The following is a 15,656-nucleotide window of genomic DNA, read 5'->3' as shown; positions in this document are numbered from 1 at the left end:
CACCCACTGACCATCACCCACTGGCCCATAACCCACTGACCCATCACCCACTGACCATCACCCACTGACCAATAACCCAGTGACCATCACCCACTGACCCACCACCCACTGACCACCCACTGACCTATCAACCACTGACTGTCACCAACTGACCATCACCCACCGAACATCACCCACTGACCCATCAGCCACTGAACATCACCCACTGACCAAGACCCCACTGACCCATCACCCACTGACCCAACACCCACTGACCCATCACCCACTGACCCATCATCCACTGACCATCACCCACTGGCCAATTGCCCACTGACCATCACCAAGGGACACATCACCCACTGACCCATCAACCATTGACCCATCATCCACTGACCATCACCCACTGACACATCACCCACTGACCATTAACCACTGACCCAACACCCACTGACCCATCATCCACTGACCATCACCCATTGACCCATCAACCACTGAGCTATCAACCACTGACTGTAACCCACTGACCATCACCCACTGACCCATCACCCACTGACCATCACCCACTGACCATCACCCACTGACCCATCACCCACTGACCCATCATCCACTGACCGATAACCCACTGACCATCACCCACTGACTGTCACCCACTTACCATCACCCACTGACCATCATCCACTGAACCATCACCCACTGACCCATCACCCACTGACCATCACCCACTGACCCATCACCCACTGACCGATCACCCACTGACACATCACCCACTGCCCTTCACCCACTGACCCATCACCCACTGACCCATCACCCACTGACTGTTACCCACTGACCCATCACCCACTGACCATCACCCACTGACCATCACCCACTGACTGTCACCCACTGACCATCACTCACTGACCCGTCACCCACTGACCCATCACCCACTGACCATTACCCACTGACCATCACCCACTGACCCATCACCCACTGACCCATCACCCACTGCATCACCCACTGACCATCATCCACTGGCCCATCAGCCACTGACCATCACCCACTGACCGTCACCCACTGACCCATCACCCACTGACCCATCACCCACTGACCGTCACCCACTGACCATCACCCACTGACCCATCACCCACATACCCATCACCCACTGACCGTCACCCACTGACCCATCACCCACTGACCCGTCACCCACTGACACACCACCCACTGACCCATCACCCACTGACCATCACCCACTGACCATCACCCACTAACCCATCACCCACTGACCATCACCCACTGACCCATCACCCACTGACCATCACCCACTGACCATCACCCACTGACCCATAACCCACTGACCACCCACTGACCCATCACCCACTGACCCATCACCCACTGACCATCACCCACTGACCGTCACCCACTAACCCATCACCCACTGACCATCACCCACTGACCATCACCCACTGACCCATCACCCACTGACCATCACCCACTGACCATCACCCACTGACTGTCACCCACTGACCCATCACGCACTGACCCATCACCCACTGACCATCACCCACTGACCCATCACCCACTGACCATCACCTACTGACCATCACCCACAGACCCATCACCCACTTATCGATCACCCACTGACCATCACCCACTGACCCATCACCCATTGATCATCACCCACTGACCCTTCACCCACTTACCGATCACCCACTGACCATCACCCACTGACCCATCACGCACTGACCCATCACCCACTGACCATCACCCAGTGACCCATCACCCACTGACCATAACCCACTGACAATCACCCACTGACCCATCACCCACTGACCATCACCCACTGACCATCACCCACTGACCCACCACCCACTGACCCATCACCCACTGACCATCACCCACTGACCCATCATCCACTGACCCACCACCCACTGACCCATCACCCACTGACTGTTCACCCAGTGACCCATCACCCACTGACCATAACCCACTGACCCATAACCCACTGACCACCCACTGACCCATCACCCACTGACCCATCACCCACTGACCATCACCCACTGACCGTCACCCACTGACCATCACCCACTGACCCATCACCCACATACCCATCACCCACTGACCGTCACCCACTGACCCATCACCCACTGACCCGTCACCCACTGACACACCACCCACTGACCCATCACCCACTGACCATCACCCACTGACCATCACCCACTAACCCATCACCCACTGACCATCACCCACTGACCCATCACCCACTGACCATCACCCACTGACCATCACCCACTGACCCATAACCCACTGACCACCCACTGACCCATCACCCACTGACCCATCACCCACTGACCCATCACACACTGACCGTCACCCACTGACCATCACCCACTGACCATCACCCACTGACCCATCACCCACTGACCATCACCCACTGACCATCACCCACTGACTGTCACCCACTGACCCATCACGCACTGACCCATCACCCACTGACCATCACCCAGTGACCCATCACCCACTGACCATCACCCACTGACCATCACCCACAGACCCATCACCCACTTATCGATCACCCACTGACCATCACCCACTGACCCATCACCCATTGATCATCACCCACTGACCCTTCACCCACTTACCGATCACCCACTGACCATCACCCACTGACCCATCACGCACTGACCCATCACCCACTGACCATCACCCAGTGACCCATCACCCACTGACCATAACCCACTGACAATCACCCACTGACCCATCACCCACTGACCATCACCCACTGACCATCACCCACTGACCCATCACCCACTGACCATCACCCACTGACCAATAACCCAGTGACCATCACCCACTGACCCACCACCCACTGACCCATTACCCACTGACTGTTCACCCAGTGAGCCATCACCCACTGACCATAACCCACTGACAATCACCCACTGACCCATCACCCACTGACCATCACCCACTGACCATCACCCACTGACCCACCACCCACTGACCTATCACCCACTGACCATCACCCACTGGCCCATCACCCACTGACCCATCACCCACTGACCCATCACCCACTGACTGATCACCCACTGACCCATCACCAACTGACCCATCACCCACTGACTGTCACCCATTGACCTATCACCCACTGACCATCACCCACTGACCATCACCCACTGACCCATCACCCACTGACCCATCACCAACTGACCCATAACCCACTGACCCATCACGCACTGACCCATCACCCACTGACCATCATCCAGTGACCCATCACCCACTGACCATAACCCACTGACCATCACCCACAGACCCATCACCCACTTACCCATTACCCACTGACCACTCACCCACTGACTATCACCCACTGACCATCACCCACTGACCCACCACCCACTGACCCATCACCCACTGACCATCACCCACTGACCAATAACCCACTGACCATCACCCACTGACCCACCACCCACTGACCCATCACCCACTGACCATCACCCACTGGCCCATAACCCACTGACCCATCACCCACTGACCATCACCCACTGACCAATAACCCAGTGACCATCACCCACTGACCCACCACCCACTGACCTATCACCTGCTGACTGTTCACCCACTGACCATCACCCACTGACCCACCACCCACTGACCCATCACCCACTGACCGATCACCCACTGACCATCACCCACTGACCATCACCAACTGACCCATCACCCACTGACTGTCACCCACTGACCTATCACCCACTGACCATCACCCACTGACCCATCACCCACTGACCCATCACCCACTGACCATCACCCACTGACCATCATCCACTGACCCATCACTCACTGACCCATCACCCACTGACCGTCACCCACTGACCCATCACCCACTGACCCATCACCCACTGACCCATTTCCCATTGACCCTCACCCACTGACTGTCACCCACTGACCATCTCCCACTGACCATCACCCACTGACCATCACCTACTGACCCATCACCCACAGACCCATTGCCCACTGACCATCACCAACTGACTATCACCCACTGACCCATCACCCACTGACCATCACCCACTGACCATCACCTACTGACCATTAGGGCCATGATCCAGGCTTACACTCAAGATCTTGCTCTGGGAGAAGCCATCTGGGAGTGCAGCTCACAAGATCAGTTTGAATGAAGAAGACCCTTCAGCCCATTTGATCCCACATTCCCCAATCCCAACCCTACATTGCACCATCGAGCCCTTTCCTAATTGAGCCCAGTATCCTGCCTGATCCCCCTGCGGCCCCCACCCCCCCGCCATTGCTGCTGTTAGTCACTCTCGGATATCTGTCCTACCCTTGCCATTCACTCCTTGACCCCGAGCTGGGTTTACTTTCTCTATCTCGTTATGTAAGTTATATCTCTCTATAGCGCCCCATCCATCGCCGAGCATCCCATCACTAGGGCACTGTGCTGTCATGCTAGTGATTTTATTGATAGTTTGTGTCCTCACCTGTTTACACTCCCTGTGTGATGTTTACTCTGTCCCGGTCAGTTCTTCACCAATTCATTGCTTCTCTTCTTCTGTCCAAGTAATGTCAGTCTGTATGAAGATGAACGACCGATGGACATCCCCTGAAGCTTGCACCTCCCCTATGGTCCTGGTTCTGAGAATCCTCGCTGTTTAATGTCATGAGCAATTTGTTACTTCACTGGTGACAGATCGGCAAAGCAAACATGATTATTTGTGTCACGGTATGTCTCCCTCATTTTCCTTCTTGTCTAACTTTCTCTCAGCCTCTCTCCATATATTTCTCTTTTTCTCAACATCTCCTATTTTCTGACTCTCTCTCTGCTTCCCTCGATGACTCTACCTGTCTTTTTGCCTCTCACTCTCTGGCTCTTTGCCCATCTGTCTCTCTCTCATTCTCTCTATTAATGTCTCTTGCTGTATCTCACGATCTTTCTGACTCACGGACTTTCTGTGTATCATTGTCTGTGTTCTTCTGCCTTTCTATCTCTCCATCCCCTCTCTGGGTCTGACCTCTTAATCACGCTCTCCCTCTTGCTCTTTCTCCCTCTCCGCGTCCTCCTCCCTCCACTGCAACAAATTGTCCCATCACACACTCCCAGGGTAAGTACAGCATGGGGTTAGATACAGAGTAAAGCTCCCTCTACACTGTCCCATCATAAAAACATAGAAACATAGAAAATAGGTGCAGGAGTAGGCCATTCGGCCCTTCGAGTCTGCACCGCCATTCAATGAGTTCATGGCTGAACATGCAACTTCAGTACCCCATTCCTGCTTTCTCGCCATACCCCTTGATCCCCCTAGTAGTAAGGACCTCATCTAATTCCTTCTTGAATATATTTAGTGAATTGACCTCAACAACTTTCTGTGGTAGAGAATTCCACAGGTTCACCACTCTCTGGGTGAAGAAGTTTCTTCTCATCTCGGTCCTAAATGACTTACCCCTTATCCTTAGGCTGTGACCCCTAGTTCTGGACTTCCCCAACATTGGTAACATTCTTCTTGCATCTACCCTGTCTAAACCCATCAGAATTTTAAACGTTTCTATGAGATCCCCTCTCATTCTTCTGAACAACAGTGAATACAAGCCCAGTTGATCCAGTCTTTCTTGATATGTCAGTCCCACAATCCCGGGAATCAGTCTGGCGAACCTTCGCTGCACTCCCTCAATAGCAAGAACGTCCTTCCTCAAGTTAGGAGACCAAAACTGTGCACAATACTCCAGGTGTGGCCTCACCAAGGCTCTGTACAACTGTAGTAACACCTCCCTGCCCCTGTACTCAAATCCCCTCACTATGAAGGCCAACATGCCATTTGCTTTCTTAACCGCCTGCTGTACCTGCATGCCACCTTCAATGACTGATGTACCATGACACCCAGGTCTCGTTGCACCTCCCCTTTTCCTAATCTGTCACCATTCAGATAATAGTCTGTCTCTCTGTTTTTACCACCAAAGTGGATAACCTCACATTTATCCACATTAGACTTCATCTGCCATGCATTTGCCCACTCACTTAACCTATCCAAGTCACTCTGCAGCCTCATAGCATCCTCCTCGCAGCTCACACTGCCACCCAACTTAGTGTCATCCGCAAATTTGGAGATACTACATTTAATCCCCTTATCTAAATCATTAATGTACAGTGTAAACAGCTGGGGCCCCAGCACAGAACCTTGCGGTACCCCACTAGTCATTGCCTGCCATTCTGAAAAGTACCCATTAACTCCTATTCTTTGCTTCCTATCTGCCAACCAGTTCTCAAACACTCCCAGGACAGGTACAGCACTGGTTAGATAGAGAGTACAGCTCCTTCTACACTGTCCCATCAAACATTCCCAGGGCAGATACAGCTCGGGTTAGATACAGAATAAAGCTCCCTCTACACTGTCCCATGAAACATTCCCAGGGCAGGTACAGCACGGGTTAGATACAGAGTAAAACTCCTTCTGCACTGTCCCATCAAACATTCCCAGGGCAGGTACAGCATGGATTAGATGCAGAGTAAAGCTCCCTCTACATGCTGAGGTGCAGAGGGACCTGGGGGTCCTTGTGCATGAATCCCAAAAAGTTAGTTTGCAGGTGCAGCAGGTAATCAGGAAGGCGAATGGAATGTTGGCCTTCATTGCGAGAGGGATGGAATACAAAAGCAGGGAGGTCCTGCTACAACTGTATAGGGTATTGGTAAGGCCGCACCTGGAGTACTGCATGCAGTTTTGGTCACCTTACTTAAGGAAGGATACACTGGCTTTGGAGGGGGTACAGAGACGATTCACTAGGCTGATTCCGGAGATGAGGGGGTTACCTTATGATGATAGATTGAGTAGACTGGGTCTTTACTCGTTGGAGTTCAGAAGGATGAGGGGTGATCTTATAGAAACATTTAAAATCATGAAAGGGATAGACAAGATAGAGGCGGAGAGGTTGTTTCCACTGGTCGGGGAGACTAGAACTAGGGGGCACAGCCTCAAAATACGGGGGAGCCAATTTAAAACCGAGTTGAGAAGGAATTTCTTCTCCCAGAGGGTTGTGAATCTGTGGAATTCTCTGCCCAAGGAAGCAGTTGAGGCTAGCTCATTGAATGTATTCAAGTCACAGATAGATAGATTTTTAACCAATAAGGGAATTAAGGGTTACGGGGAGCGGGCGGATAAGTGGAGCTGAGTCCACGGCCAGATCAGCCATGATCTTATTGAATGGCGGAGCAGGCTCGAGGGGCTAGATGGCCTATTCCTGTTCCTAATTCTTATGTTCTTATGTTACACTGTCCCATCAAACATTTCCAGGGCAGGTGCAGCACGGGGTTAGATACAGAGTAAAGCTCCCTCTACACTGCCCCATCAGACACTCCCAGGACAGGTACAGCAAGGATTAGATACAGAGTAAAGCTCCCTCTACACTGTCCCAAATTTCAATACCAGACTAATACCAGATTGATATCTCCATTAGCGACATCAGTGATTCTAGTGACCTCTCCGAGACATCCTGTTAATGTAATCAGTTTGTGCTGTGCTGCCACACTTACTCAGATTGGATGGACCCTCCATTATCATTTACCTGAGAAACAGCAGCAGACCCTCACCTTCTCTGTTAAGACGGCACTTGTAACCAGGTTCGAAGGACAAAGTTGGACCCATTGCATCATCCAGTGATCCATCAGAGGGACAAAACTTCTTCCCTGATATTTGTGTTGGAGTCGATCATCATTGGAACTGCGAGACATGAAAAGACCAAGATCCATCTAGATCGCCTTCTGCCATCCTGGTCGTCACTGATCCAACGATAATGGAGTTGTGACCAATCACAGCCATCAATCTTCATCAATTAGTCTCAATTAATGTCAGCCTTGGCTCAATTGGTAACAATCAACATTCTACATAAGAACATAAGAAATAGGAGCAGGAGTAGGCCATATGGCCCCTCGAGCCTGCTCCGCCATTCAATATCATGGCTGATCCGATCATGGATTCAGCTCCACTTCCCTGCCCGCTCTCCAAAATCCCTTTATCCCCTTATCATTTAAGAAACTGTCTATCTCTGTCTTAAATTTATTTAATGTCCCTGCTTCCACAGCTCTCTGAGGCAGCGAATTCCACAGATTTACAACCCTCTGAGAGAAGAAATTCCCCCTCATCTCTGTTTGAAATGGGCGGCCCCTTATTCTAAGATTATGCCCTCTAGTTCTATTCTCCCCCTTCAGTGGAAACATCCTCTCTGCATCCAGTTTGTCAAGCCCCCTCATAATCTTATACGTTTCGATAAGATCATCTCTCATTCTTCTGAATTCCGATGAGTAGAGGCCCAACCAACTCAACCTTTCCTCATAAGTCAATCCCCTCATCCCCAGAATCAACCTAGTGAACCTTCTCTGAATTGCCTCCAAAGCAAGTATATCCTTTCGTAAATATGGAAACCAAAATTGCACGCAATATTTCAGGTGTGGCCTCACCAATACCTTGTATAGCAAGATCTCCCTGCTTTTATACTCCATCTCCTTTGCAATAAAGGCCAAGATACCATTGGCCTTCCTGATCACTTGCTGTACCTGCATACTATCCTTTTGTGTTTCATGCACAAGTAGCCCCAGGTCCCGCTGTACTGCGGCACTTTGCAATCTTTCTCCATTTAAATAATAACTTGCTCTTTGTTTTTTTCTGCCAAAGTTCATGACCTCACACTTTCCAACATTATACTCCATCTTCCAAATTTTTGCCCACTCACTTAGCCTGTCTATGTTCTTTTGCAGATTTTTTGTGTCCTCCTCACACATTGCTTTTCCTCCCATCTTTGTATCGTCAGCAAACTTGGCTACGTTACACTCAGTCCCTTCTTCCAAGTCGTTAATATAGATTGTAAATAGTTGGGGTCCCAGCACTGAACCCTGCAGCACCCCACTAGTTATCGGTTGCCAACCAGAGAATAAACCATTTATTCCGACTCTCTGTTCTCTGTGTCACAAGGTCGTGGATTCAAGCCCCAGTACAGAGACTTTGGCCTATAATCCAGGCTGACAGTGCAGTGCTGTACTGAGGGAACATTGCATTGTTGGAGGGGCAGTACTGAGGGAGTGCTGCACTGTTGGAGGGGCAGTACTGAGGGAGCGCTGCACTGTCGGAGGGGCAATACTGAGGGAGCACCGCACTGTCGGAAGTGTTAAGTCCTGACTCTAATGTACTGACTTACACAAGACACATGCTAAAGTCAAGGTCACTCAGGACCTGCACCTTTAATTCCAGCTCTCCAGTGCTGCACTTGCCTGAGACCTCCCTTTATATATCACAGTGGGACAGGTATGGAGTGTCTCCTGCAAGTGCACCCCTGGTGATAAGGTATGCTTATTGTTACAGGTCATATCTAGTTACAGTCATGTATAGCATGGTAAGATACAGTAATATACAGTAATGTGAGATACATGACATCACCCTCCCCCATGGTTTTATTGCCTTTATAGATTCAGTCTCTCAGGTGGTCTGCGCTCTCGCGTGGAGCGTCTTAGTTGTGGTTCAGTTGTTTGCCTTGGTGCCTGTTTTTCGTTCGGTGTGATTTAAGGTATCTCGCCTGGGCTGTCTGTTTCGTTCGGTGTGATTGCTGGTATCGCGCCTGGGCTGTCTGTTTCGTTCGGTGTGATTGCTGGTATCTCGCCTGGGCTGTCTGTTGAGACTGCCCTTTTCTCAGGTTGTTCCACCTGTCTGTCCACCAGGTGTGGTGTGAGTTCCACATTGTAGTCTGCCTCTGGTTCTTCAGTGTTATCAGTGAATCTACTTTTTACTTGGTCTACATGCCTCCGGCAGGTTTGGCCATTGTCCATTTGTACAACCAGTAGCCTGTTTCCCTCTTTGTCTGCAAGCTATTTGGGACCCCGGCCATAGTTTAGCACAAACACTTTGTCCCCGTTCTCATTCCACCTCCCACTCGAATTTCGATCATGGTACTCAGTTAGGTTTTGACGCTTAGCCTCAACAATTTCATGCGTGTCTGGGAGGATTAACAAGAGCCTGATCTTTAAGGTTTGTTTCATCAATAGTTGCGCGGCGGGAACCCCAGTCAACGAATGCGGACGAGATCTGTATGCCAGCAGCAGTCGCGACAGGCGGCTCTGCAGTGTGGGACCTTGGATTCTGAGCATGCCTTGTTTAATGATCTGTACTGCTCGCTTCGCCTGGCCATTGGAGGCCGGCTTGAAAGGTGCCGTCTTAACGTGATTTATACCGTGGTCAACTATAAAATCGTGAAATTCTGCGCTGGTGAAGCACGGTCCATTATCACTGACCAATATGTCAGGAATGCCGTGCGTTGCAAACATGGTTCTAAGGCTCTCCACAGTGGTGGAGGTGGTGCTCGAGTTTAAAATGGTGCACTCGATCCATTTTGAAAATGCATCAACGATTACGAGGAACATTTTACCCATGAATGGGCCCACATAGTCTACATGCACCCGCGACCACGGTTTGGTGGGCGAGGGCCAGGGGCTTAGGGGGACCTCCCTGGGGCATTACTGAGTTGGACACAAATGATGCACTGACGGACGCAGAGCTCCAAGTCTGCGTCAATGCCAGGCCACCAGACATGAGAACTGGCTATGGCCTTCATAAGGACGATCCCCGGGTGCTCGCGTAAGGGCATAACTACTCGGCTGCCCCACATCAGGCATTCTGCCTGTAGTGAGAGTTCATGCATGCGCCTATGGAAGGGTTTGACCTCCTCGGGGCAGGCATCGCGAGCCTCTGCTCAGTCACGCATCTTTTAACTAGAGGTAACGTGGGGTCGCTGGTCATCCAGGCTCTGATTTAGCGAGCCGTCATGGGCGAACCTGTGGATTCAAAGGCATTGATTGCCATGACCATCTCACAGTCCTGTTCGTCGAACCCTTCTGTGGTCACCAGGGGTAGCCTGCTAAGCGCGTCGGCACAGTTGTCTGTGCCTGGTCTGTGTCTTATCGTGTAGTCGTAAGCCGCCAGCATGAGTGCCCACCGTTGAATTTGCGCCGATGCGTTGTCATTGATTGCCTTGCACTCGGATAGTAGGGACGTGAGGGGTTTGTGGTCAGTTTCTAACACAAACTTGGCCCCGAAAAGGTATTGGTGCATCTTTTTGACACCGTACACGCACGCGAGCGCCTCCTTCTCAAACATATCGTACCCGCGCTCCGCCCACGAAAGTGACCTGGAGGCATAAGCAACGGGCTGCAATTTACCCGCATCATTGAAGTGCTGTAAAACGCACCTGACCACGTACGCTGATGCATCACACGTAAGGACTAACTTTTTACTTGGGTCAAAAAAGGCTAAAACACTCTTGGAACATAGAAGGTTGCGTGCCTTATTGAAGGCGCGTTCTTGGGCGTCCCCCCAAAACAATCGCACCCCTTTCTGAGTAGCACGTGGAGAGGCCCTAGCAGCGTGCTCAAGTTCTGCATAAAGTTCCCAAAGTAAATGAATTGCCCGAGAAAGGCGCGCAGTTCCGAGACATTCCGGGGCCTGGGTGCCAGGCGAATGGCTTCGGTTTTGGATTCGGTTGGGCGGATTCCATCAGCGGCAATCCTTCTGCCCAAAAATTCAACCTCAGGCGCAAGAATCAGACACTCGGATTTCTTAACTCTTAGGCCTACCCGATCCAATCGACTGAGTACTTCCTCAAGATTGCGGAGATGAGAGTCGGTGTCCCTGCCCATGATGAGTATGTCAAGTTGAAACACAACCGTCCCCGGGATGGACTTGAGCAGACTTTCCATGTTGCGCTGGAATATAGCAGCTGCCAACTTGATGCCGAATGGGCATCGATTGTACATGAAAAGGCCTCGATGTGTGTTGATGGTGGTGAGTAGCTTAGACTCTTCGGTCAGTTCTTGCGTCATATACGCAGAGTGAGGTCAAGTTTCGAGAAAAGTTTTCCTCCAGCCAACGTGGCAAATAGGTGCTCCGCTCTAGGCAGCGGGTATTGGTCCTGTGGGGAGACTCTGTTTATGGTATACTTGTAATCCCCACAGATTCACACGGATCCATCAGGCTTCATGACGGGGACGATGGGACCTGCCCAGTCGCTGAATTCCACGGGAGAAATTATGCCTTCCCGCAGAAGCCGGCCCAGTTCGTTTTCAATCTTTTCCCTCATCACATAAGGCACAACTCTAGCCTTGTGATGGACCAGTCTGACATTCTGTGTGATGTAGATTCTAACTTTAGCCCCTTTGAAGGTGCCCACACCTGGCTGAAAGAGATGTTCAAAATGGCTTAGAACTATTGAGCAGGAGGTCCGTTCCTCTGACGACATGGCGTGAAGATCATCCCATTTCCAATTAAGTTCTGCTAGCCAGCTTCTCCCCAACAGGGCTGGGAGATCCCCGGGGACAATCCGCAGGGAAAGTCGGTGCACCGTCCCTTTGTGTGTGACTGAGAGCATGGCGCTGCCAAGGACTGGGACGATTTCTTTAATATAGGTCCTTAGTTTGGTGTCGATCTTTGTGAGTTTTGGTCTGTTGCTTTTGTGCGGTCACAGCTGTTCAAATTGTTGAATGCTCATAAGGGATTGACTGGCCCCCATGTCCAGTTCCATGTTGACGGGTATCCTGTTGAGTAGAACCCTCATCATAATTGGAGGCGCCTTGGTGTAAGAACAGTGGACATTGATCATGTTAACCCGCTGTACCTCGGCATCCCATGCACTGTTCCAACCATCTTCTGGTCCGCTTTCCGACCCTTCCGATTCGTATACCAGCCGAGCTGCTGTTTTTCTGCACATGCGAGCCAGATGCCCTGTGTAGTTGCAGTTTCTGCAAACGGCATGCTGAAATCGACACACCCTGGTTGAGTGCCTTCCCCCACATCTCCAACACAGACCATTTCCATTGTTTCCGAAGGATGGCTGATCTCCCTTGAGCTTCTCTCAATCTGTTGATGATTGCTCGCATTGTGGGTTGATTAGGTGTGATCGGCCGTTCATGTGGCCCTTGATTTTGATGGCTTCTGGCGCCACTGTCTGCTGTTGAAGGCCTGCTCTCCTGCCTTTGTCTGTGTGTGGGGGTAGCAGTTTGTTTCACAATGTGAACCCCTTGTTCCGATGCCTCGTTGGTTGGAAGTATAGATTAGCCTCGTTTCTTCTTCGCCTGCCAAGAACGTCTGTGCGACCAGTGCTGCTGCCTCTAGAGTCAAGTTCTTAGTCTCTATAAACTTTCAGAATATGCCTGCATGGCCTATTCCTTCAATAAAAAAGTCTCTCAGTACTTCTCTCCTTAGTTCATCGGGGAACTCACATGAACTAGCCAGCCTCCGAAGTTCCGCCACGAAGTCGGGTATGCTTTGGCCCACACAGCGTCTGTAGTTGTAGAACCTGTGTCTGGCCATATGTAGGCTGCTCACTGGCTTCAGGTGGTCTCTCACCAGTGTGCTCAACTTCTCAAACAACTTGCTTGCTGGTTTCTCGGGTGCCAGCAGGTCTTTCATTAAAGCGTATGTTTTCGAGCCACAGCTGGTCAAGAGATGGGCTCTTCTCTTGTCTGCCTTATTGTCGCCCAGCCAGTCTTTGGTCACAAAGCTTTGCTGGAGCCTTTCTATAAAGTCATCCCAATTGTCACCAGCATTGTATTTCTCATCTGAGCTGTTGGTAGCCATCTGTGGATTCTGTGATCCCGTAACTCGTCGCCACTATTAAATCCTGACTCTAATGTACTGACTTACACGAGGCACATGCTGAAGTCAAGGTCACTCAGGACCTGCACCTTTAATTCCAGCTCTCCAGTCTTGCACTTGCCTGAGACCTCCCTTTATATACCTCAGTGGGACAGGTATGGAGTGTCTCCTGCAAGTGCACCCCTGGTGGTAAGGTATGCTTATTGTTACAGGTCATATCCAGTTACAGTCATGTATAGCATGGTAAGTTATATACAGTAATGTGAGATACATGACAGGAAGGGCAGTACTGAGGGAGCAGGAGGTCAGAGCGATTTTAATTGCCGGACACTCCTGCTTCTCCCGGCATCACAAAGCAAAGTTTTAGACTTGCTCTTCTGTTTTCGCTGCAGTTGCAGACCTGCTTCTCCTTAGTGAGAAAGGGGGAGTTAGTGGCGCTCTGTCCCGGCGAAAAGTCGATAGTGGGGCCCTAACTCACCACACTTCGGCGACGGGTAGACTGGGCGTGACCTGGACCTCCCGGCTGGGCCTCGTGCGGCGACTGGGCGTGACCTGGACTTCCCGACTGGGCCTCGTGCGGCGACTGGGCGTGACCTGGACTTCCCGACTGGGCCTCCTGCAGTGACTGCGCACGACCTAGACCTCAGCTGGGGCTCCTGCAGTGACTGGGTGTGACCTGGGCCTCCCGACTGGGCCTCCTGCAGCGATTGCGCATGACCTGGGCCTCTCAGCTGGGCCTCCTGTGGCGACTGGGTGTGACTTGGGCCTCCCGACTGGGCCTCCTGTGGCGACTGGGTGTGACCTGGGCCTCCCGGCTGGGCCTCGTGCGGCGATTGCGCATGACCTCGGCCTCCCGGCTGGGCCTCCTGTGGCGACTGGGTGTGACCTGGGCCTCTCGGCTGGGCCTCCTGCGGCGGCTCAACACGACCTGGGCCTCTCGGCTGGGCCTCCTGTGGCGACTGGGTGTGACCTGGGCCTCTGGGCTGGGCCTCCTGCAGCGACTGCGCACGACCTGGGCCTCCGGGCTGGGCCTCCTGCAGCGACTGCGCACGACCTGGGCCTCCCAGCTGGACGTCCTGCGGCGACTGGGTGGTTTGACATGGCTATCGGGCCTTCACTCCCCACCCCTTCTCCTTCCCCACTGATGACTTGGCCTCCTCTCCTCCAGCACGTGCCATGTAATCACTTGGCAACTGAGACCGAAGTCCGGTGTCTGCAGCCCCGCCAGCGGCACCCACCATAAACATCAGCTTGGGAACAACACAGGAACAACCCGAAACTACTGCTCAATACACCCAGCTTGCGTTCGGGCCCCCAGCGGCATCCAGGCCTCTCCTCGGTGGCGTCCAGGCTTCTCCCCGGCAGTGTTTGGGCGTTCGGGCCCCCTTCAGGGACGACTGGGCCTCTACTTCCCCGCGGTGCTCCGGGTGTGGCCTGGCCAGGGCTTTGTGCAGCTGCAGAGGGTTGGCATCACCCATGGAGCAGTGCCAAGGGAGTAAACTACTACTGATTTACATTTTAAACTTATAATCAACTTTTTATCAGCTTTTAAAGTTTTAATCCACCTGGAGAATTTTTTTTTTTAAAAGCCTCTGAAGAAACTTTTAAATAACTTTGGAAAACTTTTTTTTTTTAACTTTGGAAGAAACTTTTAAGACATCCATCCAGCAGTGGGCTCTCGTCCCTCCAGCGGTGGGCCTACATCCCCCTCCTCGCCGACTGCTGAACCTCTCCTTCCCCACTGGTGACCTGGCCTCTTCTACTGGTGAGCTCTGATTCTTCCACCCTCCCACTCAGTGCTGAACTCCCACTCGGAACTCCAGCGGACAACTGACCTTCCTAATGCCTGCCCCCAACCAAGCCTCGTGCCAACTACCATCAAGGGCACTACTTGGCGCCAAGCTTGTGGCCAACATCTCCCCGTAGGCAATTAGGCTTATACAGCAGAGCCTGGTTTCCAGTCGTCTTGGACCCCCTGGCCACTGGACCAAGACCTTGCTCAGCTAAGCCCGTGTGGTTGTCGGTGTGCAACGGCCACCCCACATTAAAAGAACTCACGCACAGGCATCT

This window comes from Pristiophorus japonicus, chromosome 3 (assembly GCF_044704955.1).
Source record: "Pristiophorus japonicus isolate sPriJap1 chromosome 3, sPriJap1.hap1, whole genome shotgun sequence".
Classification (NCBI taxonomy): Eukaryota; Metazoa; Chordata; class Chondrichthyes; family Pristiophoridae; genus Pristiophorus; species Pristiophorus japonicus.
This window is presented reverse-complemented; position numbering follows the sequence as displayed.